The sequence below is a fragment of the Anabrus simplex genome, chromosome 3, assembly GCF_040414725.1.
Source record: "Anabrus simplex isolate iqAnaSimp1 chromosome 3, ASM4041472v1, whole genome shotgun sequence".
Classification (NCBI taxonomy): domain Eukaryota; kingdom Metazoa; phylum Arthropoda; class Insecta; order Orthoptera; family Tettigoniidae; genus Anabrus; species Anabrus simplex.
This window is the reverse complement of record NC_090267.1, coordinates 392,099,463-392,111,962: the sequence shown is the minus strand read 5'-3', so window position 1 is coordinate 392,111,962 and position 12,500 is coordinate 392,099,463. Positions and strand designations below refer to the sequence as shown.

The 12,500-nt window shown below is 43.5% G+C and overlaps 1 protein-coding gene across 1 annotated transcript in view; it reads right to left on the bottom strand.

The window, feature by feature from the left end:
• shakB (shaking B) overlaps positions 1-12,500 on the bottom strand; it is a 506,948-nt gene that overhangs the window by 419,993 nt on the left and 74,455 nt on the right. The window lies entirely within an intron of this gene.

Sequence of the window (12,500 nt, the reverse complement as noted above, 5' to 3'; positions counted from 1 at the left end):
GCCGTGCGGTTGGCGTCGCGCAGCTGTGTGCTTGCATCCGGGAGATAGTGGGTTCGAACACCACTGTCGGCAGCCCTGAAAATGGTTTTCCGTTGTTTCCCATTTTCACACCAGGCAAATGCTGGAGCTGTATCTTAATTAAAGCCACGGCTGCTTCCTTCCCAATCCTAGTCCTTTCCAATCCTTGCGTCCCTGAAAACCTTCAATATGTCAGCGCGACTTTAAACCAACACACAGAGAGAGAGAGAATTGAATTTTGAATTGAATTTGAATTTATTGATCATGATTTACATGCCACTGAGACTGAAAAGTCCCTTTATGCAGCGTCTTCTTATAATACAATGCAGATTTATGAAAACAGTAACTGCATTTTTATAATATTAAAGTATTAAACTAAACAAGAAACTTTAAAAAAAAAATGAAAATACAGATACCAAAACCAGTAAGGTTAAGACATACATTATATAATAAGTAAGAAAGTAAATCATTAAGCCCTTCTGTTATTTTGGACTACATGGGTTTAAAGAATATAAAGCTAAAGCAGAGAAACAATTTTCTTCGAAATATACATATTCCTGATTGTTCGACACAAGAATGCCTGATCTCAGCCTCTTGCGTACTCCTCCAGAAAGATAGATGTTAAGAACTGCTTTAGTTGGGTACAGTTAGTGTTACTTGCGAAACGGTGAAGATTAAAGACGTTAAAGATACGTGATGCAGTGCAAACAAAGGAGAGAGAGAGAGAGAAAACATCTTAAAGCAACAATCACCACCACCGCCGCCGTCGCTGCCATCATCTAATCACTAATCAGTCAATCATTAGTGATTAGATGATGGCAGCGACGGTAATGGTGATTGTTGCTTTTGGTCTCCATTATTCTCCGAGTTAACCTATCCTCTGTCATTCGCCAGTTCCTACGTTCAGTTCCATTAATCGAGTTCATTCCTAACTTAGCCTTTATTGCCTCATTCCGAGTAGCCCCAAGGGCTCTTAACTTGGAAGCACGGGTTGGCGACTATGGGGCCTTTAACCGAGTCCTGACATTGGTTCAATTTACCTGTGTCAAGCTCCTCACGTTCATCTATCCTATCCGACCTGCCTTGGCTGATTCTTGTTCTTTTCTTACCCCAACTGTACTGTCGAAGCCTAGAGAGTCTTTTATTTTCACGCCCTTCGTGGTCCTTGCCTTTCTTTGGCAGATTTCTTCATTTTTCCAAGTGTTGGAAACTTCTAATTTTTTCCCTCTAGAGTGAAATGGCGTATGGCTTTTAGTGCCGGGAGTGTCGGAGGACAAGTTCGGCTTGCCAGGTGGAGGTCTTTTTAATTGATGTCCGTAGGCGACCTGCGCATCGTGATGAGGATGAAATGATGGTGAAGACGACACAAACCCAGCCCCCATGCCAGCGGAATTAACCAATTATGGTTAAAATTCCCGACCCTGCCGCGAATCGAACCCGGGACCCATGTGACCAAAGGGAAGCAAGCTAATCATTTAGCCATGGAGCCAGGCATTTTTCAAAGTTTCTGATCCCTTCAATTTTTTCCCTCTGATTAGCGTTAATAGAGGATGTTTACCTAGTTGTACTTCCTCCTTAAACGATAATCACCACCACCTCATTCCGAGTACCCTCCTGTCATTGTCCCACTCCTGTTTGTACCGGCAATCATTCTCACTACTTTCATGGCTGTTACGTCCGACTTATGAATAAGATAACCTGAGTCCACTCAGCTTTCACTCCCTTTTACTTGCCGGTAAATCTACCGACATTTACCCGGCTCATACGAGTACCTTCAAATACCACCCGTCTGAGGTAAGACCGAGCCCACCAACTCGGGCCCAGAAGACCAAATCTTCTACCGTTCGAACCACTCAGTCCGACACCATATTTTCTTCAGGGCAAGGATTTTGATGACCTAGAGATGTTTCAAAAGTGATCTACAAAATGACGGCAAAAATCCAGTAAAATTATTCGAAAACTTAAAAAACATAAATTTTATATTAAATTTTACAATCAATTTATTAATCGAATTGGTATATCCTATATTTATGTTATAGATATTATAATAAGCCTTTGGGCTTTTGCCGTGTTAAGAGAACAAGGTGAAATTATTTACGTTTCGCAGAGATCTTTGCTCTGCATCTTCATAAGAAAATCTCAACTGTTCACGAGGAAATCTTCTCTCCTAGAATGTGGACATTTCTAAGAAATAAGTGGTGAACAAAGTTTCTTTAGACCCCAGATTAACAAAGCGTTGTGAAGATTTTCAAGTCTCCGTATTCATACTCACGTAAAGTTGCAATAATAGCCAATACCACAATCCCCAAACATGTAAGAAAATGACGTATAAAATAGTCAAATAAATTCCATAAAATGACCAAATAATGACGTATAATTTTAGAAAATGACAAAAAAATACAAAATAGCAAAAACAGAAAATGACCTAATAAATTAGCATTTCTAAAAATGTGCGAACTGTGAACAGGATTTCTGAACAAGTTAGCAATGACTATTGTGAACCAATTAAAATATGGCATGTCATCAAAATCAGCCCTGATTATCACCCTCAGCAAATCTATAGATCGCATAGGAATTCGGAAACGCATGGTGAAAAGAATTTGTTATTTGCCTTCATACTAGCCACTCACCCTCCAGCTTTGTTCGATTTGAGGACCAGTACCTATGTGTTCTGCAACCATCAGTCATCTTCCGTCTTGAACACCTGTGTAAGGTGCAGCTCATACCATGAGCGTGAAGAATACAAATATAGAGAGAGCAGTGGGGCTATGCGCTTCCCCTTCCGGCTGTCGAGCTATCGTGCATCCCCTGGCGTTGTGCCATGTTTACACCGCGCCAGACGGCCGCTGCAGCCTACAGCTCCCATGTAGAGCGTGACCAACCAACATTCTCATTAAAACAAAGAGTTCACTGCGATCATAATATTTATCTGTGGCCGCCTCCATGCCCCAAAAGAAACTTATTGCGAGTCACAAGTCGAACTGTAAGTCGCGAAACCGGCCTTTTGTATCACATTTCTATTACAACTTGGTCGTGGCCGAGCAAACAAAGAAATGCTAACTATTCAAAAGCTAAAAATGTTCTGTTCTTAGTCAATCCATGTACTTCTTCCCTGTATTTCGGTCGAGTGCAAGTTTACTGATTTCCGCACACTCCTCTCCTGGAATTTGTGGTCTAACTCTTACGATCAGGTTGTGCTTTCAGGATTTGTTTTTCTTCGATTCTTGTGACATGGCCAAACCGTTTATTTCAGTCAGCTGCACTAAGGGTTCTATTTATGATAGGTTATCTTCTAGTCTTTCCCATAGCTCGTCGTGGAAACTTCATTTCAGCAGCCTGTATCCTACTTTCCTGCTTTTCCCGTATTGTCAAACTCTCAATTCCGTTATCCTTTATCTCATCTTACTCCAATAACTGCATTGGACAGCCGATAATATACCTGATCTACTTTTTGCACCCTATAAATGATTTTGTTTTTCCCGTAAGTTCACAGTTCATTGAATGATTATGAAACCACGCGTACGTTAAACGTTTTCCTGGATGGATCGATATAAATATAAAGTCTAGTAATATACTCAGTACGTGGTGGAACAAACACAAACAGACACGAAGGCCGAATTCTACCGACATATTCTTGAGTTGACCAGAAAAGGACAAATATCCCAAAAATTCGGAAAAGAATGGAATGTGCAAGCAAAGGATCTATTTTAATTTTATTTCTATTATTATTAATAATAATACCTCCTTATTGCTATATATTCTAAAATACGTCACGGTGCCAACATTTTATTCCGCAAGAGTTCTATAACGTGCCGAAAACCATGATGATGATGATGATGATGCTTGCTGTTTAAAGGGACCTAACATCGCGGTCATCGGCCCCTAATGGTACGAAATGAAATGACAACAAAAAGTTCAAAAATCCACTGACCAAAATAAATAAAAATGTCATGAAAAATGAATGGATGGGCATGAACCCCCCCCCCCAAAAAAACACGAAACAAACAAACAGAAGAACAGTGGATCCGACTCAGAAACGGTCATAAATAATAGTATTACTGACCAAGGGACCACTTATAACGCACAGTCCTGAATCGATTATGCTTGATGTCTAAAGGGGTCCAAAAACCAGGTCTAAGGCCCCTCAGTATGGTACATGTCGCGAGTCAAGTAGAACCATGATATTGCTCAAGCTGCGGCAATAATCAAAGGTAGCGTAAACTCACGGTGTTCTAAACATTAAGGTACTACTCACAAGTATTGTACGTCGCAAAGGTAACGCAGACCTATGGTGTCTCTCACACAATGGCCCCACTCATAGCCAACGTAAACCGATGAGGTTCCTCACCTAGGTGTACTAATCACGGGCGCCGGCATTCCCACGGTGTTCCTCACATAGTGGGCACTAATCACTGGCAACGCAGACCCACGGTGTCGCTCATATAGTGGTACAACTCACAGGCAACGCCCAGACCCGTGGTGTTGCTCACATGGGTACGACTCACGGGTACTGGAAACCCACACTGAACCCCGCCTGAGTGCTACGAATCACAAAACTATTCAGTACCTAACAGAGTGTACTACTCGCAAGTAAAAGCGACCCATGGTGTTCCGCGCGTGATGGTACTAATCAAAAGTAGTTTCATAGTTCTAATACAATCAGCCCTTGGTCGCCCCTTTTAGTCGACTCTCACGACAGGCAGGGGATACCGCGGGTGTATTCTACATGTGCGTCCCCCACCCGCAGGGGGTAGTGTGTTTGGTCCGCGAGAGGTATTTTATTTCCCTCAAGTCCGCCGGCAAGCGGCGTAGCAGGTTCGTGGGCGGAAAACCAACGACATGGAGTAGTCACATTCTAACACCCTCAAATACTACCGACCTGAGCAGGCAAGGAGTCCATTAAATTGAGAAAGTATTGACAACGAATAAATGTGCTACTGGGGTCGAACTCTTACTATTATTCCCTGTTTTTTTTTTAATCTTAGACTGATAAATATTAAAATTCTGGTAAATTGCTTGTTCTTGTGCTTGTTGTTTAAAGGGACTTAACATCGAAGGTCATCGGCCCCATTCTGGAAAATTAGCTAACATATTAGCAGAATATCTATGTATGTATCTACGTATGTATGTCGTGCCTTCAGCTCGAAGGCTGCTCAGGTCCCCAACAGGCCCATCATCAGATGAAGCATATGATTATTGAAGGAAATGAGAAATGCTGGAGATTAGCATTACTTCTTTCACGCCGAGGAGAGCCTTAGGGTGTCTTTCATGATTCGTTCTTACCTTGAACGGTCATCTTTCACGGTGGTTAGAACTTTTCCATTTTCTCCTATGATTAAAAGAGGCTTTCTGCTCAAAACTCACTAATACCTTCCTTTTCTATCTTACTTGTTATATTAAGGGTACGACAGCATATTTTACCTCATGGGACTACAACAATCACCAATACCTGGGCAAATAGATTTGATTGAACTAACTTGCTTTGCCAAGCGAGTTGGCCGTGTGGTTATGGCCGCGCAGCGGTGAGAGTGCACAATGCTGCCAGGTCTTCCGAAATTTCAAGAGATCTCTCGGTTTTTTTTTCTTTTTTGCAACATACCAGAAAAATCTCTCGAAACTTCCCCTAATCCATATTTAAGAAAAATTAATAGTAATGATTAATGGTACCTTTAAAATATATTTGTGCCTAAAAACTCTTTCCTCGTCTCACCGCGTGACGTTTTATCGATAACATTAGTCGTTAGGTACTTCTCCGCATTCATTTCAGGCTTGAATTACGTAATCTCCCCCTCTAATTAAACTCAAAACTCACACTTGACTGCATCATTCGAAGGGAAATCGCCGACCCTCATATAGAACACAAAATCTGAATCCTGCAATGACTTCAAAATTGGCACACAAATTTCTACGCCTGATGAATAACTACGTCTACAGGAAGAGTGGGCAGAAAGATAAGAAGAAGAAGAAGAAGAAGAAGAAGAAGAAGAATGAGAAGAATAAGAAGAAGAAGAAGAAGAAGCATACAGTGGCCAGAGAGTATGGGTGAGTGAAATGGTTTTTCACATAATAACTTCACATGACTATTGCATTTACTTTAGTTATAATGCTCGAGAAACTACCGAAATTTTCAATAAAACTCCAGACATTTCTACGTACAATCTACTGAATTCTTATTTGTAGACCTGGCAACACTGAGCGTGCATTCGTGAGATAGTAGTTTCGAACTCCCACTGTCGGCAGCCCTGAATATGGTTTCCGGGGTTTCCCATTTTCACACCAGGCAAGGGCTGGGCTGTACCTCAACCAAGACCCCGGCCTCTTCCTTCCCTCCTCCTGTGGGTGGGGGCGATAACATAACATCCAAAGTATCCCCCTGCCTGTCGTAAGAGGCGACTAAAAGGTGCCCCAGAGGGTTTTAACTTGGACAGTGTGAGTTGGCGACCACGCGTCTCTTAGCTGTGTCCTAGTATTGCTTCACCGGTCGACTTGGCCGTATGGTTAGGGGCGCGCAGCTGAGAGCTTGCTTCCGAGAGATAGTGACTTCGAACCCCACTGACGACAGCCCTGAAGATGTTCTTCCGTGGTTTTCCATTTCCACACTAGGCCACGGTCACTTCCTTTCCACACCTAGCCCTTTCCTATCCCGTAGTCCGAATAAGACTTATGTATGTCGGTGCGACGTTAGAAGCAAATTGTAAAAATACTCTTGTTCTTATCAGACCCAGACGGTATTACGTGTGGAGACCTAGGGAGTCTTTCATATTCACGCCCTTCGTGGCCCGGGTTTCTTTGGCCGATACCTTCATTTTTCGAAGTGCCGGACCTCTTTCATTTTTTCCCCTCCGATTAGTGTTAATAGAGGATGGTTGACTAGTTATAATTCATCTTAAAACAATAATCACCAACACAACCACTCCTAGCCCTTTCCTATCCCATAGTCACCAAAAGACCGATCTGTGTCGCTACGACGTGAAATAAATAGTACAAATTGTAAATTAATTTATTTTGTACACTTTTTACTCTGTTAATGTTTTATACGTTTTTGTGATGGACTGTCCATACAAACTCTTCTGTGGTTTGGCTAGACCCATAACATATTCGACCCCCCCGAACGCAGTTGTGTGTAGCGCTCAAACTGAACTACACTGAGGTCGTAACGGCCGAGTTATGACCGCTCGTTCTCACGACATATTACTGTCGGTGCTTGTGATTGTGTTCGTTAAACACACTTGATTGCTGTTATTCTCACCATTAGGAACTCAAACCAGAAACACTGTTGCATTTATTTACCTCCCTCAGCATCGTACTTTCCTCACAAATTATTTAGATCACTTGCGCTACAATTCCCTGCGATAAGGCAGACGAATCACATTGAGAAAGCTGCCCCATTCGGAATCTTGAATGTGGTTTCCTTTAAGTACAATCAAACTCCTTCCCCTGTGTACTGTTATAGTATTTTAAAATCCGCCTCAGGTTACCTCCATGTAAGTCGAGGCTGTAGAATACACCTATTATATCCCCTAACCCCCTGCGGGTGGGGACGATAGAATAACACCAACGGTATCCCCTGCCTATATTAAGAGGCGACCCAAAAGGATCCCAGGGGCTCTTAATATGGGAAGGTGGGTTGACTACCACGGGTCCTTTAGCTGAGTTCTGGCATTCCTTCCACTTACTTGAACCAGGCTCCTCACTTTTATCCATCCTATCCGACTGGACTTCGTCAACTCTTGTTCTTTTCCGACCCCTGATGCTATTAGGTTGAAAGGGCTAGGGATTCTTTCATTTTTACGTCCTTCGTGGTCCTTGTCTTTCTTTGGCCAATGTTTTTATTTTTCAAAGTGTCGGACCCCTTCCATTTTTCTCTCCGATTAGTGTTATACAGAGGATGGTTGCCCAGTTGTACTTTCTCTTTAAAAAAAATAATAATCTGTGAGCTTGCATCCGGGAGATAGTAGGTTCGAATCCCACAATCGGCAGCCCTGAAGATGGTTTTCCGTGGTTTCCCATTTTCACACCAGGCAAATGCTGGGGCTGTACCTTAATTAAGGCCACGGCCGCTTCCTTCCAACTCCTAGGCCTTTCCTATCCCATCGTCGCCATAAGACCTATCTGTGTCGGTGCGACGTAATGCCCCTAGCAAAAAAAAAAATCACCACCACCACCACTCTTATCTTTCTTCGGCCGATACTTTCATTGTTCGGAGTGTCCTATGCCTTCTAGTTTTTCCCTCTGATTAGTGTTTGGTTGCTTTGTTGTACTTCCTCTTTAAACAATAATCACCACCACCACTTATATCCCCTGCCAGTCGCATGAGCCCGCTCTTAGTATTTTGTTCCACTTACTTTTTCCAAGCTCCACCTGTCATCATTGGTCAACTCTCGTTTCTTCCCCTGAGGGTAAGGGTGGTAGGATTCATCCACAGTGTCCCCTGCCTAACGTAAGAGCAACTAAAAGGGAATCACAGCATCTCAACTTGGGAGCGTGAGGTGGTGATCACGGTTCCTCCAGCTGAGTCAGGAATTCCTTTACTTGTTTGTGTCAGGCTCTTCACTTTCTTCTCTCATCCGATCTTTCTTAGGCAACTCTTGTTCTCTTCCGACTCCGATGGTATTAGGTTTGCGAGGCCTAGGGTGCCTTTCATTTCCAAGCCCTTTGTGGTTCTTGCCTTTCACTTTCCGATATCTTCATTCTCCGAAGTGTCCGACCTGTTCTGTTTTCCTTACGATTAATGTCAATAGAGGATGATTGCCGAGATGTACTTTTTCTTAAAATAATCACACTACCACCTCTTTTTTTTTTTTTTTTTTTTGCTACTTGCTTTACGTCACACCGACACAGATAGGTCTTATGGCGACGATGGAACAGGGAAGGGCTAGGAGTGGGAAAGAAGCAGCCGTGGCCTTAATTAAGGTACAGCCCCAGCAGTTGCCTGGTGTGAAAATGGGAAACCACGGAAAACCATCTTCAGGGTTGCCGACAGTGGGGTTCGAACCCACTATCTCCCGAATACTTGATACTGGCTGCACTTAAGCGACTGCAGCTATCGAGCTCGGTCTACCACCTCTTGTCTACGCACAGATCAAATAATACTGGTATGGTGTGCCAATGAATAGTCATACACGCATCATTCATCTGAGTAAAATATGCGTCAATATTTACGACCAAACTGTTATATGTCTTTGACATTGTTGTTGTGTGACAAATTAGACGAAATTAGACGATCCTGTCAGCCAATGAATAAGGCGTTGTTCGGTATTGCTGAAATCTTCTTGCCGATATGAATGGAAGCTTTATTGGTTCCTAAAGATGTTTCTTGTTCCATCGTACTGTATGTGTGTATGAAGTAAACGGCAAGGGCATCAGACGAATCAAGCACATCTTAATTGGTGCTGGGAAGGATAGGCACAGTGACGAACAAAAGTACCACTACTAATAAAATGTTTTCATTCCTCCCCTGAAGGGGGAGGCGGGCCTCTTAGATGGTAACGCCGTCTCTCAGGCCGGGAGATTTGTCACGGTGAAGGGGATGCTCGGAGAAGGTGAGGGGGTGGCGGCCGTGGCCTATACTAGGAACTGTCCCGGAATTCGCCTTAGTGCAGGAGAATGAAAAACCACGGAAAACCATTCTCAGGACAGCCGACGGTGGGGACCAGCCGTGAGGTCCAGCCCGGTCCCGTCTCCCGAATACAGAGGCGTAGAGCCACGGTAGAGCCGTGGCCACCCCTCCTCTTCTCGGTTGGCCGGTCAGAGTGCAGAGCTGTTGGACCATGGACCAGCCGTGGCCACTCGTTGCCCGAAATCCAATCTGCATCTACCGACGCCGAAGTACCACCACCACTACTACTACTACTACTACTACTAAAACGTTTTCATTCCTCCCCTGAAGGCGGAGGTGGGCCTCTTAGACGGTAACGCCGTCTCTCAGGCCGGGAGATTTGTTACGATGAAAGAGATGCCCGTAGAAGGTGAGGGGGATGGCGGCCGTGGCCTATACTAGGAACTGTCCCGGCATTCGCCTTAGTGCAGGAGAACGGAAAACCGCGGAAAACCGTTCTCAGAATAGCCGACGGTTGGGGCCAGCCGTGAGGTGCAGCCCTATCCGTCTTCCGAATACAATGGGGAAGAGCCACGGTAGAACCGTGGCCACCCCTCCTCTGCTCGGTTGGCCGGTCGGAGTGCAGAGCTGCTAGACCACGGGCTAGCCGTAGCCACTTGTGAGCCGAGACCCACTCTGCATCACCGACGGCCTAAGTACCACTTACTGTAGACCAACGGTAAAGCATTCAAAACGTCATTATGAGAGTAGTCTTTCTCGTGAACAGGCGAGATTTTTCTCTGTAGACGCGGAGCAAAGTTCTTGCGAAATGTAAATAATTACACCTTGCTTTCTGGCACGGCAAAAGCCCAAAAGATTACCGTGTCTATATATGTATTGTCAGCTCGACGCAGTAACAAACCTTGTATTAATTAAATAAATTGCTCCTTTTTGCATTTCAAAAGGAAGCAGTCCTATCATTTTTTTCTTATACGAAGGTTGGAACTTAAACAGTGGCAACTATTTATTTACAACAGATACAAAAGAGTTACATGTTAGCAACCTTTACTGCCCTTCAATGTAGTCACCAGCGTTGTGTATAACCCGTTGTCAGCGATGTGGAAGTCGTAGTATACCTTTAGCAGAGCCTGTTCTGTTGATGGTGGGAATGGAGCGGTCTATTGCCTGTCGAATCTCCGCAACACTTCTGAAGGGAATGCTCTGGTTTCGATCACAGTCCAGTAACGGGGCAACTTCTTCTTCACTCGTAGGACGATCTGACTGATTAATGTCCGCCACAGTTTGCCGACCATTGTTGAAGGCTTTTACCCAACGTGCCACTGTTCTGTAAGGCAAGACAGATTCCCCGCAAGCCTCTTGAAGACCTTGATGACACTGTCGTGCTGTACGACCTCTAGCACATTCAATCTTGATCCAACTCCGTTGTTCCTGTTTGGAAACCATAGTGACAACGATACGTTAGACCGCTAGCTCACAAGTGACTGTGTTTCTCTCGCTTGTGCGCACGCAGGTGATGTGGGAAGGGCGAGTCCATTTGCTCTGAGGTAAGGTAGGTATGTAACCAACGCGTGCTATGAGCGACAATATTAGATTCCGTTGCATAGCGTCTCCACAGCAGTGTTGCCACTATTTAAGTTCCAACCCTCGTAGATAGTCGGTCCTGCCTATGGTGATCGATCACGTTAGCTTTCCAATTTTCTTGTGGAGCCTCCCATTTCAGCCTTCTTTGATTTGACGTGGATGAGCGTTTACCCCTATAAATTCTGTATTCCCCGTTCACCCATGTAGCATTATTTGAGTGTTTATTAGCCTATAATTTCAGAGTTTAGATTTTTATGAATCGAACACCGCTGAGATAAAGCTAGTTTGGGACTCAGGCGTGAACGGATACAATACAAGTGAACAACATTAAATTATTTACAGTGAAGGCACAGATTATTTAATAATAGTAAATGAACTCATCAAACACAACAATGTAAATTAAACAAAGTGTAATGTTGCTGCTAGTAACGTGTCCCGGAAATGGCTCCACATTTGCTACATGGATACGTTCTGTTTTGGCCAACTCATCCCATGGGATTTGGTACTTACTTGAATCAAACGTGACTTTTAACGCCCTGTTTGACGTGGATCTGGGTGGTTTTGGCGATTTTTTCCTTTTATATTATGGAGCTTCCACCAACGCATGTGTTCCATCATCTTCTCAATATAGATTTTTTTGGATTTGATACCTTTTGGAAAGAAGTTTCTCAGCTGTGTTCACAATATCACTTGTTACGTTTTATAACTTATGCGATCTTTAGCATTCCTGAATAACTCGGTCGAGATATCAAAAGGCATGCTACTTTCTTCTAGATACGAGCATCATTCCAAAACTAATGCCTACATTATTATGAATTTTGGTATAAATTCGAATTTTGAGATAGTGGAAAGTCCATCAACAATATCTAAGGAGAACGCTAAATTAAATTCTCACATGCCACTGTACGTGGCTACTTAAGCTAGAAAAAATCTTAAAAACAATATCTAACAGCCAATACAAGACGAGTCCCGCAAGGGTTGTCGTCCTTCCCGCAAGCCGCGTGTCAGTAAACGAGAGCGCGGTCTCCGTCAAAGAGTTTCCGTACGCCCGTAGAAAACTCATTATCTTTGATGAACGGATAATCAGACTGAAAAACAGATAAAAACAAAATAAATCTTGCCTCATTACAGTAAGTGTAATGCTCTCCCTCAGCAATGTAGCATGTGATTATATTCCAGTTCACTCTCTGCAATTGAGCCTCATGAATTATCAAAAGTTCTGTGCGCTTTGCATTTTAAAATCTACAGCGCAACAAAATGCGCTCTTTGACAATGGATTCAGACACAATAAATCGATTAATTACTGCCGTACAAAAAGCAATTGCGTTGTACGCTGTACGGA